This window comes from Ailuropoda melanoleuca, chromosome 9 (assembly GCF_002007445.2).
Source record: "Ailuropoda melanoleuca isolate Jingjing chromosome 9, ASM200744v2, whole genome shotgun sequence".
Taxonomy (NCBI): Eukaryota; Metazoa; Chordata; class Mammalia; order Carnivora; family Ursidae; genus Ailuropoda; species Ailuropoda melanoleuca.
Window position 1 is genome coordinate 102,401,459 of NC_048226.1, and position 16,042 is coordinate 102,417,500.

Consider the following 16,042-nt stretch of genomic DNA (forward strand, 5'->3'; position numbering starts at 1 on the left):
ATGACTTGATAATAATCCCCTCTCCTTCCAAATAGCTCCGCGAGCATGTAGTGCCAGAAAATGTTAATGTAAATGTAAATGTTAATTTTTAGACCTTTTGCCAATTGAAGAGCACGGAGGGGTGCTATTATTTCAGCTTTGGGGGCAGAAGTATTTACTGGAAGGGGTTTTGCCTCAATTGTTTTCATCAGACTGACTGTAGCATATCCAGCCTTTTTTTCTCCCTTATCCATGAAGCTACTGCCATCAGTAAACCAATCATCGTCTGCATTTTTGTTGGGGGAATCGTTTAGATCTGGCCTGCTAGAATGGACGAGGTCGGTGATCTCTGAACACTTACACTCTATTGAAGCACGATGGTCAGGTCCAGGCATAAGAGTAGCCGGGGTTCGAGTTTGACAAGTTTTTAGCGTTACTTCAGGCGTATCTAGAAGCATAGCCTGGTATTCAGTAAGGCGGCCTCCCGTCATCCATTGGTGACCCTTGGTCTCTAAGACACTCTGGACCTGATGCGAAGTCATTACTGTTAGGGACTGTCCCATCGTGAGCTTTGAGGCTTCTACGAGGAAGGCCGCGGCAGCCACTGCTCAAAGACAAGACGGCCACCCGTGGGCTACACTGTCGAGTGACTTTGAAAAATAGCCCTCTGGTCTTGCTTCATTTCCTAATTTTTGGGTGAGAACTCCCAAGGCTTGGCTCTGTTTTTCTGCTACGTAGAGAGTAAAAGGTTTTTCTAAATTTGGTAACCCCAGAGCTGGAGCTGACAAAAATTTAGCTTTTAATGTCTGAAAGGCTGTCTGCGGAGCATTAGTCCAGAGCAAAGTTTCCTCATCAGGGCCTTTAACTGAATCATACAATGGTTTGGCTAAGAGTCCAAATCCGGGAAGCCACAGGCGGCAAAACCTGCCATACCTGAAAAGGGGAGGAGTTGTTTTGTTGTAGCTGGGTACAGCCTTTTTTCTATCAGTGGGTCGAACACGGTGACCTGGGACCAGTTCAGACCCTAAAGACTGTACTTTTTGTTTAAATATTTGTGCCTTTTTAGGGGAGACATGATAGCCTCTGTCTTCCAAGAAGTTAAGTCAAGTTCTAGAATTTTTATGGGATGTCTCCTTTGTGGGACTACAGATTAGAATGTCACTACATATTGAATTATTGTCCTTTGAGACAAGGACAGACCACGGACATCTCTGCTACGTGCAGCTCCAAATAGGTGAGCCCTGTTTCTAAGTCCCTGCCGCAACACTGTCCCGGTTAATCGAGCAGCCTGTGGGCTTGAAGGTGAGGCCCATTCAAAGGCAAATAGTGGCTGCTTTTCCCTCACTAAGTGGGGTGCAAGAGAAGGCTTCCTTTAAGTCAATACCGGAAAGCAGTGGTGTCACCAGGGACCTGGTGAGAACAGTCCATGGACTTGGCGCTCTGGGACGAATAGGCATCACTGCCTCATTTATAGGTCATATGACTTGTGCCATCTGATAGTCCCCATTTGGCTCTTTTACTGGTAAAATTGGGGTGTTAAAAGGAGAGTGACAAGGCTTTAAAATACCATGTCTGAGAAACTTATCAATAAGTGGTTGTAACCCAGCTTTGGCCTCAGGTTTCAGAGCGTATGGTTTTTTATGAGGTATATTTGTTGGGTCTTTTCGGGTCACTTTAACTGGTTGGGCTATAAGAGCCCATCCTGGGACATCACAATCCCAGACTTGTGAATTTTACTTCCTTCCAGACATTGGAAGAGATAGTAGGGGACGGTTTTGCTCTCCAGACATTAAGGAGAACAAGCCATCCCCCTCTACAGTGAGAGCAAACCGGCTTCCCATTTTATACATTAAGTCCCGTCTGAGTAATGGAGTGGGACAAGATGGAAGGACTAGAAAAATATGAGTGACCAACTGACTTTTATATATACAGGTTAAGGGCATTTTCTGACGGCACATTTTAGTTTCCCCTTCTATGCCAACAATTTTAAGGTTAGAAAGACAAGTAGGGCTGGAGTGCTGAATAAGGACAGAATAAGTGGCTCCTGTATCGATAAGAAAATTGATAAACTTACCTCCCACATCCAGGGTAACCCGGGGCTCAGTCATCTTGATGTCAAAGGGAGCCGGACCAGCCTCAGGGCCCCGTCATGCCAGTTCCTCCAGCTTCAACTCTCGGGCAGGGAAGTGAGTTCCTGTCCTCTCCTCTCTCTGGAGATGAGGACAGTCTCTCTTCCAGTGTCCTGTTTCTTTACAGACAGGACATGGCCCTAGTGGAGAGTGCTTGTTTGGACATTCTCTGCTCCAGTGTCCGATCTGGCCACATCCATAGCATGGGGACTTACCTAGTTCTGTGTCTGATACCGGCCTTTTCTTTTGCCTCTGGTTAGTCCGGTCTCGTGGGGAATCTGCAATAGCGGCAGCCACTATTTTAGCCTGGATCTTACCCTGTAATTTAGCTTTCCAGTGCTTCTCTTCCCTTAAGGCCGTACCTCTATTATTAAAGACTCCGGTCGCTGCTTCTAGTAGGTGCTGGATCGGAGTCTGAGGACCCAAAGCCTTTTAGTTAGTTTTTGGCGGATGTCAGGTGCCGACTGGCTTATAAAATGCATATTTAGTATGATTACTCCCTCGGGTGAGGTTGGGCCCAAATTTGTATATTTACGGATGGCTTCTACCAATCAGCCCTGAAACAGAGCTGGATTCTCATCAGTTCCTTGCATAACTTCCTGAAGTTTATCAAAGTTTACAGGTTTAGAGAATCCTTTTTTCATTCCTTCTATTAAACAAGTAATCATATGGTTTTGTTTTTCTCTCCCTGGACTGTCCTCCTGATAGTTCCAGTGTGGTTGGGTGCTAGGGACAGCAGCACCCCCAACTGGGTGACGTCCCCTATCTCTCATGGCCAGTTCATCAGCGAACTCTTGCGCTCCCTCCCAGATTCGTTTCTTTTCCTCAGGGGTGCAACAACGAGTTAGGATGGTATATATATATATCCTGCCAGGTCAAATCAAACATAATAGATACTTCTCAAAAGCCCTCAATAATTTGAGAGGGGTTTTCAGAATATCATCCTAACCGTTGTTTTATCTGAGCCTGGTCTGTCGTGGAGAATGGGACACAGACCCTAATTGTGCCCACTTCCCATTAGCAACTTCCCTAAGACGATGCAACCCATGCTTAGACGGAGCTCCTGGAACATAGGGTGTCCCGCTCCTAGTATGTCCAGCTGGGCTGGGAGCTGTGGGGTCTTGGGGTTTATAAGGAGGAGGGGCAGCAACAGAGCCAGTGTCCTCTTTCTTTGGAATGGCCTCTGCTTCCTCCGATATCTCAGATTTGTTACGAGGAATTGGCCTATTTAGACAATCATCGTCCAATATATCCAGGGGGGGTTGTTAACCTGCTTGAGGGTTAGACACATTCTGCAAGAGGCCCTCAGGTCTGGATCCTGATTTAAGGCCATAAAAGCTTGGACATATGGGACTTCGGTCCATTTGCCCTTTTCCTTGCACAGTAGATCTAACTGATGGATTGTACTGAAGCCTAATGTCCCATTAATGGGCCATTTTTTCTCATCTCCTAAGGAGTATTGAGGCCACAAAACATTACAAAAGAAGGTCAGCTTTTTCTTTCTTAAATTTTGCGGTCTGAATTGATTCCAGTGGGTTAGAAGGCATCCCAAGGGAGAATCCTTGGGAACAGAAGAAGAAGATCCCACGTTCCTAGAAAAGTAAAGAAGGTCCATTACCAAAATCCCCCCCAACTCCCGGGTGGCGTCCCACGCAGGATATGTCAGAGGTTCCCGTGTGTCAAAAGCTACCAGAGACGTCCCTCAACAAAAATCGCTATTGATCATAATCCTCCCCTCCCGTGAAGGCATTCCTGCCGTAAAAGGCCCTGGAGGGATGCCAGCGTCCCTCCCCTTCCCCATCACATCCTAGGTATGGGTGCCTGGTGAATGGACTGAAATTCCATGCCGTGAAGGTCATGCCGTGAAGGTCACGCCTTATTTTACCTTGCCTTGGAGAACCAGCTGTTTTTAACCCATGGAAAACACTAGAGTAGTTTTATAAAGGGAAATTACTGAATTTTGTAGCTTTAATAGTTAGTAGAGAATATTGATGGAAAACAGTAAAGACAGTAAACCATCATGGTCTAAGCAACATTCCAACACATGTGGTCCTTACAGCCAACTTCCCTAGGAAACGGTCCCCGGTTGGGTTGTAATTCCATCGGGTACTGGTTTCAGCTGGCTCCAAGAGGAGGTCCTGCGGCCAGAAGCAGCTAGACCAGGGATGTGGAGGGGATCGCATTAGATCCATCAGGAGGAAACCTCACACGGGAGTCTTAAGATTGGCAGCCGTGCTAGTCACTTAGGTGGCTCTCCTGTGCCCAAGACAGACGACTTTGTATAAGGACAGCAGTAAAGAGAGGGCATCAAGTTTCTGGGTCTTATTACCATCCCGGCCAGGGTACTAACTTCCAGCCAAAAGGCAGGCTTTCTCCTCCCCATGGAGTAGCCATGGGCTAGAGGATTACAGCCTGATCTAGTGACATGAAAGGGTACCAATAAGACCATACTCCTTGAAGAGCCCCTGGAATGAGAGTAAAGGAAGAGGAGAGAAAGTTCTCACCAATTTTGCACCGAAGCTCAGAGTCCAGATGTAAAGATTCAAAGCCCCATATTGGGCGCCAAATGATGTGGTTGTGGACTATCTGTGAGGTTCAGTGGGGTGGAGTCCGGAGCCGAGGACCANCTCCTCCCCATGGAGTAGCCATGGGCTAGAGGATTACAGCCTGATCTAGTGACATGAAAGGGTACCAATAAGACCATACTCCTTGAAGAGCCCCTGGAATGAGAGTAAAGGAAGAGGAGAGAAAGTTCTCACCAATTTTGCACCGAAGCTCAGAGTCCAGATGTAAAGATTCAAAGCCCCACATTGGGCGCCAAATGATGTGGTTGTGGACTATCTGTGAGGTTCAGTGGGGTGGAGTCCGGAGCCGAGGACCAAGAAGGAATTCTTGAGACGTCTTTGGTGCAAAAATGGTGGTTTATTAAAGCACGGGGACAGGACCCGTGGGCAGAAAGAGCTGCTGCCCCGGGTTGTGAGGGGTGGCTGATTCTATACTACGGGGTTGGGGGAGGTAAGGGAATGGGAATTTTCTAAAGGATTTTTGTATCTTAAAGAAGATTCACAGGATACCAGAGGCCTTGTTACTGTCAAGTGAAGGCCCCTCTAGTAAGGCATTAACATGAAGATAGCTGGGAACTTCCTGGAGACTGCAGATTATAAGGACATTTAATTGTATTTACACTCCCTTCTGGAAGCTAGGTTATTGATAGAAATGCTTTGTTCTGGGGCACCTGAGTGGCTCAGTTGTTAAGCGTCTGCCTTCGGCTCAGGGCGTGATCCCAGGGTCCTGGGATCGAGCCCCGCATTGGGCTCCTCCACTGGGAGCCTGCTTCTTCCTCTCCCACTCCCCCTGCTTGTGTTCCCTCTCTCACTGGCTGTCTCCCTTTCTGTCAAATAAATAAATAAAATCTTAAAAAAAAAAAAGAAATGCTTTGTTCTTGTAGACTGCTAAGACATTTGTAAACTGAGGGAGACTCAAGTCTTGCAGGATCGTGGTCTCCATAGGTTAACTCTCTTTGTCCTTAAGGGCAGCCAGGAGAGCCTGAGGAATGTCACCTACATCCCATGGGGGGGTGGGGTTGCGGGGTGTCAGTTTCTGCTTTGTCCTCAGCTTGCCTTCTGTTCCCTCGCCACTAAGGCCTCGCTAGAGAGAAAAACAACCTTGACAATGGCAAGGCCTCTGGTATCCTGTCAGTCTTCCTGAGCATATGAAAATCCCTCTGAAACCTCCCTTTTTCTTATGTCCCCCCCCCCCACAACCCCCAGACGGCAGCTCTTCCTGCCCACAGGTCCTGTCCCTGGGCTTTAATAAAACCACCTTTTTGCACCAAAAACCTCTCAAGAATTCTTTCTTGGCTGTCGGCTCCGGAGTCCAACCTCACCAAACCTCACCTATTTGCCCAAACTACATCAAAACCACCTCCCCTCCAATAGGCACCCAGAGCCCTGGTGAAGCACTAACCAGCGTCCATCCAGAGACCGAGGGACAGCTGGGGGGGTCAGCTCAGGCCAAGAGCTGGCCTGGCCTGGGGCAGGTGGGCGTGGGGAGCCTTCTCGAGGGGTGGTGTGAGGAGGACAGGGGCAGAGGCAGCCCGGGAGGAGGGGGACAGCAGTGGCGCTGGGGCTGGGCCTGGGGCCCCCAGGCCGGCAGCAAACCCCGCGGGACACATGCGCGTAGCTGTGCGTGAATAGCAGGTCCCAGGAGCCGCCACCGGAAGAGTCAGGCCAGAGGAGATAGGCGATCTGTGGACTCCCCGCGGTCCCTACGGGGAGGGGTGCACCTGCCCCGCTTGGTGCAGCCTCCCATCTCTGAGTGTGGCTGGAGAACACTCGTCCTTGTGAGTTTCGTGTTGCCCCGGAGTATTTGCATCTCTTGAAGAGGTGACCCAGCGCCGTGCTGCCAGCGGCCCTCGCCCAGGCCTGCTCTCTGTCCGGACGCCCAGAACCGGGCTGCCCCTGCTGTGCGCCGGGTCGGTAATGGGGTTTGGGAATCTGGGGAGGTTCAGTGGGGTGGAGTCCGGAGCCGACGACCAAGGAAGAATTCTTGAGGCATCTTTGGTGCAAAACAGTGGTTTATTTAAAGCAGGGGGACAGGGCCCGGGGGCAGGAAGAGCTGCTGCCCCGGGCTGTGAGGGCGGCTGATTCTAGACCTGGGAGCCGCAGGTAGGGAAAAGGGGGTTTTCAAAGGAACGTTCATCTGCTGAAGAGGACTCACCGGATACCAGATACCAACACGGGATGCCGGATACCGGAGGCCGTGCCACTGTCACGTGAAGGTGGTTTTTCCCTCGAGCAAGGCCTTAACAAGAAGGCTGTGGGAGCTTCCTGGAGGAATGTCGGGCACACCTCACCCAGGAGCGGGAGGGGCGGGGAGCCGTGGCTGGGTGTCAGCTCAGCTTTGCTTTGTCCTCAGCTCGCTCCCTTGGACGATTCACAGCTGGGTGCCCAAGCTTGGGGGTTGAGGCACCAGGACCAGCCACCGGGGCTGCCTGCTGCAGCCCTCTCTCGCACACGTGCACACACGCACACATGGGCACTGTGCTGGCGGGCGCCGTGGAGAACACGGGAGGTCCCCAGGAGTGGGCGGAGCCTGTGAAGACCCCCACATCAGGCTCTGGGGGAGCAATGAGGCCACCCCCACTTCACGGGCGAAGGCGGGGGCAGGTGCCGCTCCCACAGCTGAAACCAAGTTCATCTGCATTCAACATTCCATTTCTTTTTCGAGCATAATGGTTTCTTACTTAGGTAACTATTTTCTGTAAGAAAGCCCTAATACGCTCTCTGAAAAATAAATGTCGTTAACTAGGGGCTTTTGTGGTGCCTTCCAGAATGGTGGTGAAGTCAGTATAGTGGCTTCTGATTAGATTTTTTAATAAAAAATAGGGGCGCCTGGGTGGCTCCGTTGGTTAAGCAACTCCTTGGGCTCAGGTCATGATCGTGGGGTCCTGGAATCAAAGCCCACGTCGGGCTCCCTGCGCAGTGGGGCGCCTGCTTCCCCCTCTCCGTCTGCCTGCTACCAGCCTGTGTGCACATGCTCTCCCAGATAAATATATTTTTTAGAGAATTTATTTATTTGACAGAGAGAGACCACAAGCAGGGGGAATGGCAGAGGGAGAGGGAGAGGCAGGCACCCCCCTGAGCAGAGAAGCTGACAGAGAGCCTGACATGGGGCTGGATCCCAGGATCCCGAGATCGGGATCATGACCTGAGCAGAAAGCAGACGCTTAACCGACTGAGCCACCCAGACGCCCTCAAAAAAATAAAATCTTAAAAAAAAAAATAGAATGGAGTGAGACGGAACTGGATAGAATAGAAAATACTGAGTGCCCCCCACGCAGCAAGGATTTATAGATACTGGTCATAACGTAAAGTATATTTTTTTACAGTGGATCTGGGTCAAAATGTGGAAAAGCTCGCTCACTAAGGCGTGAGCCTCCGGGAGGGTGGGAGAGGCTCGTGACGCCCCCAAGAAGGGGCAGGACTGTGGCTGAGCCTCACCCCAGCCTGAATCCTACCCCCGGCCCCTCAGAGAATTCTCCCAGGGTCCAGGCTAAGGCCTGGTTCTGGGGGTGTTGGGGAGCTCAGGGAAAACCTTGTCCCTCGCCAGACCCAGAGTCACGAGATGTGTGAACCGTTGAAGATCCACGAGGCACACGACAGGTTAAATGTTGTTATGACAAAGCCAGTTTTCAAATGCTTCCAATCTTCCCTTTCCCTTCCTGGCATCCAGGGAAGTCCCTTTGAGAGAGCCTGCATCTCTGGCAGCTAGCCCTTCACACCAGCGCCCCTGCTGGCTGCCGCAGGGGCTGAGCTCCCAGGACCCTGCCCCACACCTACCAGTTCTGCTGGTGGCACTCCCCAGCTGCCCCCCAGCGCCGGGCTCCTCCCCCAGGCCTCGCTTCTCCCCTCCTTGCAGAGGGGCCTGAAGGCTCTCCCATCTCACCTGCTCCCTCCTCCCTTATTCTTCACAGAGTCCCCAAGCATCCCTCTCCTGAATCTCTCCCTCTCCCTTGGGATCTGCTTCCAGAGCACCCAGACTGACACCTCTCGCAACCGCCCCTCCCTACCCCTCCCTGCTCCCCATCCCCCGCGTCCCTTCTCTTTAAGGCAAGGAGTCAGCCTGAGGGGCTGAGGGCAAGGGTGGCAGCAGGGTGTAGGGAGCCATCCAGTGAGCCCTGTGACCAAGGACCAAGGACAAAGGGTGCGAGGAGAGCGGCAGAGGGGGCACACCTTGGCTTCCAGGAACACGGCCTCTCTTGGACGGGCCTTACTCCATCCCTACAGCCTCAGGTCTGCGTTGGAGGACAGCCTCACTCACCTCCTTTCCCATTTGTTATGCCGAGTGACTTGTTTGCATTTCCTAGTAGAAATTTTACAAATAAGCTAGTCTGCAAAAGGTGAGCAAGGCGTCCTGGGGCTCATAGCCGCTGCCCCTGCTAACAGAGAGATCTCAGGACAGCGAGCTCAGACAAGGACAGGGCACGGAGGGGTGCCCAAGCCAGGCCATCTCTGCCCCAAGGAAGCCTCCACTGATGGGCAACCCGCTGGCAGGTCTGCGGCTGTTTAGAATCATGTTGAAGTCAAAGTCTAGAGCGAGGCATGTCCAGCCTCCAGCCATCCGGGCTCCCAGGGGCCACAGATGGCTGGTTTCTGCCTCTCAGTTGGGGTGGCAAAGGGCCCGACCTGGCGTGCTGACTGCTCTGTTGGAGAAACTCAGCACCCCACTCCCACTCCCCCCTAGCTGGGCCCTGGGCCCCAGCAGGCAGAGCTTCAGGGAGGATTCACAGGGCACTGACACAAGCACCCTGCCAGGATCCAGGTCCCAATCCCCAGCAGGACAGCAGCAGGTGTCCCCATGGAGGGCTCTTCCCCGCCCCCTGGGACACCTTGTGAATCCTGAAGCAGATTGGCTTGTGAGAGGGGAGGAACCCCGAGACTCAAGTCTGGGAGATGACCTGGGCCAGCATGAAGGGTCCTGACCAGGGCCCAGGGCAGGGACGGCAGGGAAAGGATGAAGCTGGTCTGTCCTGGCACCATGAGCGTGAATCCATAGAATGTCCAGGAAAATGGAGATCCAGCCAGACCAGACTGACCACAGCCTCTGGGGTGCACTGGCCCAGCCTCACGGCCTGCGGCAGGTGCACTGCTCAATCTAGGGGGACCAAAGGGAAACAGGGAGGGGTCAGGAAGAGGGAAGGGTCCTGCGAAGGGAGATGGAGGGGCAGGGAGAGAGGCTGGGGCAGGAGCAGTGCTGGAGGAGGTCCCTGTGATCCGGGCCCAGGCCAGCCTGTGTGGAGGTTGGCGAAGGGAGAAGGGCTCAAGCCCCTGCCTCCTGCCCTGGGTCCTGCTGGGCTCACATCTGGCAGGGAGGAGGGGCGGGAGGAGGGTGAAGCTGGCTAGAAGGGTAGCAGTGTGCGAGGTGGGCAGTCCTCTGAGCTAGTGTTCTGACCCATGCTTACGGCCTCCTGGGAGCCCAGCTGCCAGACAGCACCAGGGACAGGGACACGGCCCGGTCATAAGGCCGGAGGGAGAGGGTGCCTACCAAGGCCACCATGAGTGTGGTGGAGGCCCCCACAGGGGTGACAGAACTCCACCGGGGGGCTGAGCACTTGGCGGGAGGTGGGCTCTGGTTGGTCACAACTAAGGAGGGCTGAGCACTTGGCAGGAGGTGGGGTCTGGTTGGTCACTGCCTAGTTGAGACCAATGCAGGACCTTCGGCCAACAGGTGGTGCTGTCTCTTCCAGGTGCGCTCGGTGGAGAGTCCCGTGGGCACGGCTGCAAGGGGGCCCTGCCCTCTGTGTCCCCATCAACAAACAACAAATGTCAGGCTCCAGGCACCCAGCCCTGGGTGCAAGATCCTGAACGTTCCAGTTCTACGGGGACACCATCATGTAGGTCAGGGGTCTTCGTGTGCTCTGCAAGGAGTGCTGTGACGGATTCTGGCGGGTCGCCTCAGAGCCTGAGTCTGCTGACTTTGAGTCCCACTGACTGTCGCAGGACCTCCACCCAGCTGGCCACCAGGCCATTTGAGGGGGCTCTTAGGTTGCGTCTATAGGAAGCCTGCAGTCTTGCGCGTGAAGGAGCTCAGGACTATGGCCCCGGGACCCCTTCTTGCAGCCCCCTCCTGCAGCTCTCCTCGTCCTCCCTCCCACAGCCTTCCATCCTCAGTCCTCCGTCCCACAGACCCTCTCCTATAGCCCTCCCTCCCTCCCGCAGTCCTCCTTCTCGCAGCCCTCCCTCCTGCAATCCTCCCTACCATTTCTCCTTCCCCTCCCTCCCACAGCCCTCCCTCCTGCAGTCCCCCCTCCTGCAGTCCTCCCTCCCCTCCCTCCCGCACCCCTCCCTCCTGCAGACCAACACCCCCTGCAGTGCCATCCTTGTAAACATCACACCTTTTTTTTTAGCTTCTAAATTCTAAGTGTGGCTTTCTACCCCACAACACCAGCTTTCAAGCTGTATTTACATTCAAATGTACTCATTTGATTATTCACTGAGCATCGAATACTTGCCAGGCAGTATTCTGTGTCAAGGAGAAGGACCAGTTAGGACCAGGGCAGGAGCAGAGGGATCTCTCTGAATGGGTACTCGAGCAGAGAAGCGGGGGTGCAGCCCAAGGAGGTCTGGAGTGGACTTCCTGTTCCAGGGTTGGGAACAGCTGTGCAAAGGGCCTGAGGTGGGAGCACGTGACATGGTGAGCTGAGCCTGCAGCTGCAGCAGGTGCTCGAAATCACAGGAGCACTTCGGTTCTCTGGCAGCAGAATGGCCAGCCTGAGGGGAGCATGCCGAGGCCCCACCTGGAGACATGGAGCTGCACCCAGAGAGGTAAGGCGGGGGTACAGAGCCCCACAGTGTGGCCTCTTGGGCTGCTCTCCTTGCACACTGAGCCCACACTGCCAGATGAGGCCTTGCCTCCTCCCAGCTAGAGCCTGAGAGTAGCTGGTTCCAGGCTCCCTGCCCCAAGAGACAGGGCAGCAGGAGAGGAGGGCTGGGGTCTGCACACTGCCCCACAGGACCCCTAAGCAGAGACCTGCAGGTGAGTCTCCGAGCCACAGGGGAGGGGGCAGCTCCAGGTGGGAGAGCAAGGAGCCCTGGAGACTGCTGCTGGGGCCCAAGGAGGCCAAGAGCACTTGCCAGCAGCTCGTGAGCACCACCCACAGGCAGACGCTGTTAGGCGCTGACAGATCCAGTGGCCTGGTGGGAAGGCTGAACGCCGGACAAGGGCCATTGCCCTACCTGCACCCCGCGGCCCCCTCTCCAGCCTCAGCACCCCGTGCCAGGTTCCTGTGAGCTCAGGTCCCTGAGGGGGCTTCCTATTATTACCTCCTCCACCCCATGGATCCCCTTTCTGAAGACGGTGAGGGCAGCGGGCACCCATCTCTCCCCGTTCCGGACCAGCCTGACCGTGCACACACCTGGGTCCAGACCCCGGACAGGACTGGGAGGCATCCAGAGGCACATGTGCCCCCCCAAACTCAAAGGGCTGGCAACCCAAACTCCAGCCGTCTCTGCCAGGAGAAATTTCCCCAGGAAGCATGAGTAGGGGGAGAGCTGCCAGAGTAAAGGTCAGCATAAGCCCTGCCCTGCGGGTGGGGCACCCCCCTCAGCTTCCGCCAGCTGCGCTCCCCTCTCCTGCTTCCCCACCAGGCTGGGAAGCGCTGCCACCCCAGGGCAGCGACCAAGAGCAAAAGCTTCCCTCGGGCTCAGCGGGAGGCTGCAGGAACCCATGCTGGAGAGAGACACGTGAGTGACTGGCAGGTGGGTCATTGTGCAGACGCCACCTGGTCTCCGTCCTGCCCCTGTACTCCCTGCCTCACTTGGTCCTCATTCGCAGGTCTTTTGCTGGGGGGGGGGGCGGGGCGCATACAGTGCCCATGTAGGGGGACATTTCACCAAGGCTGCACCCTCCTCCATCTACCCAGGGACCTTCCTCGGGACAGGGTCTGCCCAAGAAGTGGTGAGGCAAACTGGAGCAGGGAAAGAAAAAACATTCTGGGCCGGCGAGGGGGTCGGGGAATGACCCAGGCAATCAGCTGGTAGTTTGTAAAATCCAAGGACTCCGGCAAGCCCAAGGGGAGCAGAAGCAGAGGCAGGGTGTCTGCAGACACAAGCAGACCCTCCACCAGGTGGACACGTACCCGGCCGTCCCAGGAGGTGTCCAGGGCACGCGAAGGAAGTTCCCAGAGTTCAGGGTTGAAGGAGGGAGCACGAGAGGGTCCACCATGGGCAGGCGGGCCCAATACAGGAGGCCCTCTGGCATGGATTTGGTCCCAGGGAACACAGGTGGCCGGTAACTCCTGGATATGCCGAGCCCCTGGACGGGGGGGCCTCCTTCAGGAGGAACGGGTCCGAGGGCACAGCCGTCTAAGGCAGCCACAACATCCGCCCTCTCAGACTTGCCCGACTGGACCTGCCCGAAATCCTTTCTGCACCATGAAACAAGAAATGAGCTCAAGATCCCGTCGTTCTTCTAGGAATCCGTGGTGGGAAACCCTCACCGGAAGCTACATCTACGAAGACGCGGGTTGGAGGATAGCTCGTGTTAGCGGGAGGCGCACGGAGGGGCCAGCCTAGCCTCCCTGCCGCAGTTTCCAGAAGCACCCCACAGATTATGTCGTTAGGCATTGCACAAACTCCTGGCTTGGCCGTAAATGTTCACATACATTTTCAAAGGACATTTGTGTCTCCTGCCTGCTCTGTGGCAGTGGCCTTGGTTGGGGACATGTTGTGAGCTGGTTGTTCAAAATCACAAGAGCCCTCCGAGTCACAGGGTCCTGTCTTGAATGGGGCAGAGCCCACTTACGCTTTCACCCACAAATACTAGCCAAGCGCCCACCACGGGCCAGAGGTGGTCTGGGTGCTGGGCACTGTCCCCGAGGGCTGACCTGCTGGACGGATCCACCAGCAAGTAGCCCGTACCCAACAGACAGATGCTGCCAAGATACAATGTATGCCTCTCACGGGGACCAAAGCTCATCCAAATCCCTTCTGGGCAGGTGAGCTGATGAGGGAACATGAGGGTGAGGGAACGGAAGGCAAGCTGAGGACAAAGCAGAAGCTGACACCTTGCAACCCCCCCCCATGGGATGTATGCAACATTCCTCAGGCTCTCCTGGCTGCCCTAAAGGACAAAGAAACAGTCCTTACTAACTACAGCCCATTGACAAGTCCTTGAAACAGGCATGGTGACATTCCTCTAGGAACTCAGCTGCCTCCATGTTAATACTTTGCTAAGGGCAAAAGGTGGTCCTAGCCTGACCCCCCTCCCCTCCACCAGGATCCTGTAAGTCTACTGTAACTTATAAAAATTCCTTTGGAAACTTCCTTTATCTCTAACCCCCCAAGATACGTGTTGGCAATCATCCCCCAAGCATACGGCCCACCGATATACATCTGAAGGGTCTCATGACTCAGGCTTTATTAGACGGTAATAAATGACCTTTTCCCAACAGTAGCCCCCTCAAGGTCCTGGACACCTTGCTCCCAAAATTCCTTAGAGACTTACCCTATCCCTAACCCCCTCCCAACTTGAGGGTATATAATGGGCCATTCCTCAGAACCCCGGGGCAGCAGGTCTTTCTGCCCACGGGTCCTGTCCCCGTGCTTTAATAAACCACCATTTTGCACCAAAGACGCCTCAAGAATTCTTCCTCGGTCCTCGGCTCCGGACCCCACCCCACCGAACCTCACCTGTACCTCATCAGAGCAAGGGGCTCCACGTGCCAAAGGAGCTTCACACCCCCCCCCTCCAGGCTAAGCCCAAAGCTTAGACGAAAATACCAGCAAGACGCTGCCTGGGGAAAGCCTGGGGACGCCCCACGCAGATGTCCACGCTGCCCTCCAGAGGTAAGATCCAGAAGGGGAACCAAGGGCTATGGCCTACAGCACGTTCCTGGGGACAGCAGGGCAGTCACGGCCAGAAGTGTAGAAGGCCACAGATATCACCTCTTCTTGGCTGGGGACCTCTTGGGACATGCTCAGAGCCCCACCTTCAGCCTCCAAGGACAGAGTCCCCAAAGCCTTCGCAAGTTGACCCATCCCACAACATCAGGGTGTTACAGAGAATCACGCAACGTCCGACCCTGATCCCCAAACTGCAAAGACACACACACACTTATGTGCACACTCATACACACCACCACACACTCACTCCCTTGCACACTCACATGGTGCCTTTCCCACGGGACTGGTCCATTGGGGGGGGGGCCCTCCTCCCGTGCAGCCTCCTCCCGTGCAGCCTCCTCCTGGCCACCCTGCCGTTCTGCCTCAGCTCCCTCCCCCTTGCCTGTCCTCCCCAGCTGTCCTAGTTCGGAAGCCTCTTCCCCTGGGGCCCCCTCACCGCAGGCGCCACCAGAAAGGCTGAGAGAAAAGGTCGGGTGCCACAGCTCCTCACAGGAAGCACACACAAAACTGTGAAGTGTATTTCCGAAATAAGCAGGTGGCTGAGACTCCGCAAACCGTGCCCCAGTCCCTGCAGGAGGAGGAGGAAGCAGCAAAGGAGACGGGGAGGAAGGGCCAGGCAGCCCATCATCTCCAGCTCCCGCTAGGCTGCAATTGGTCTCCCATCCTGGCCAATGAGAAGCAGGATGCAGGGGCCTGGAGTCCTGCCAAGCCTCCCTGGCCCGCCAGAGCCTGGCCTCCCTGCCCAGAGTGGATGGTGCAGGTCCAGCCAGGGAACACCTATTGAGAGACAGAACGCAGGAAAGGCTTTGCTGTTAGGCTAAGGATGCTGGCTTTATCCTAACGAGCCTCTAGGCTCTGCGCTGGGACGGTCACATCAGGCTGGCTTTGTGAAAGGATCCCCTAGCTCCAGGGTGAGCTGGCAACCTGGGAGCATCTTGGCTGAGTGTCTTGGTCCAAGTGGGGGCAGCCACATAAGAGGCAGCCCCTGCGCCCAGAGCAAAAAGGGATCCAGAACCAGCAAAGATGGGTGGCCCGCTGGGGGTCCCCGTGGCCCACAACCAATGCCCCCTGCGACCTCTCTCCCCCACCCGCAGGAGGCGAGGCCAGGAGCCTATGACCCCAGGTAGAGTCCGGGGCAGAGGGGCCGGCGTGCTAGATGCAAGGTCCCCGCCTCCTCCCCTCCCCAAGCCAGCCCGGCCCCGGTGTCTGAAACGCTCCCACCGCGCTCGGCAGAAGGGACGCGAGCCCTTCCCGAGTGCTGCCGGCTACCGGTGGGTCCCCGTCACCGCCCCCACACGCTCGCCACGCGTCGCCGGGCTGCCCCGAGATGACACGCGCCCCGCGTGGGGACAAGAAGGACCGGCCGCACGGGCCAGCGACACCTTCCTGGGGCTGGGCTCCGGGCCCGGGGTGGGGGCCTNAGGAACGCCGACTCCGCCTCGCCCGCCCCTGCATCCCCCTCCCCTGCTCCCCCCGCCCGCGGGGACGCCGACTCCGCCCTGCCCGCCCCTGCGCTCCGAGGCCGCCCCT

At 55.5% G+C, this 16,042-nt stretch overlaps 1 long non-coding RNA gene across 1 annotated transcript; it reads left to right on the forward strand.

Annotated features, from left to right (window-relative positions):
- Nucleotides 1-10,986: 10,986 nt before the first annotated feature.
- On the forward strand, nt 10,987-13,746 carry LOC117803834. The gene is made up of 3 exons (XR_004627961.1): nt 10,987-11,434; nt 12,257-12,367; nt 13,004-13,746. It is a non-coding gene; the product is annotated as an uncharacterized LOC117803834 (long non-coding RNA).
- The last annotated feature ends 2,296 nt before the right edge of the window (nt 13,747-16,042 follow it).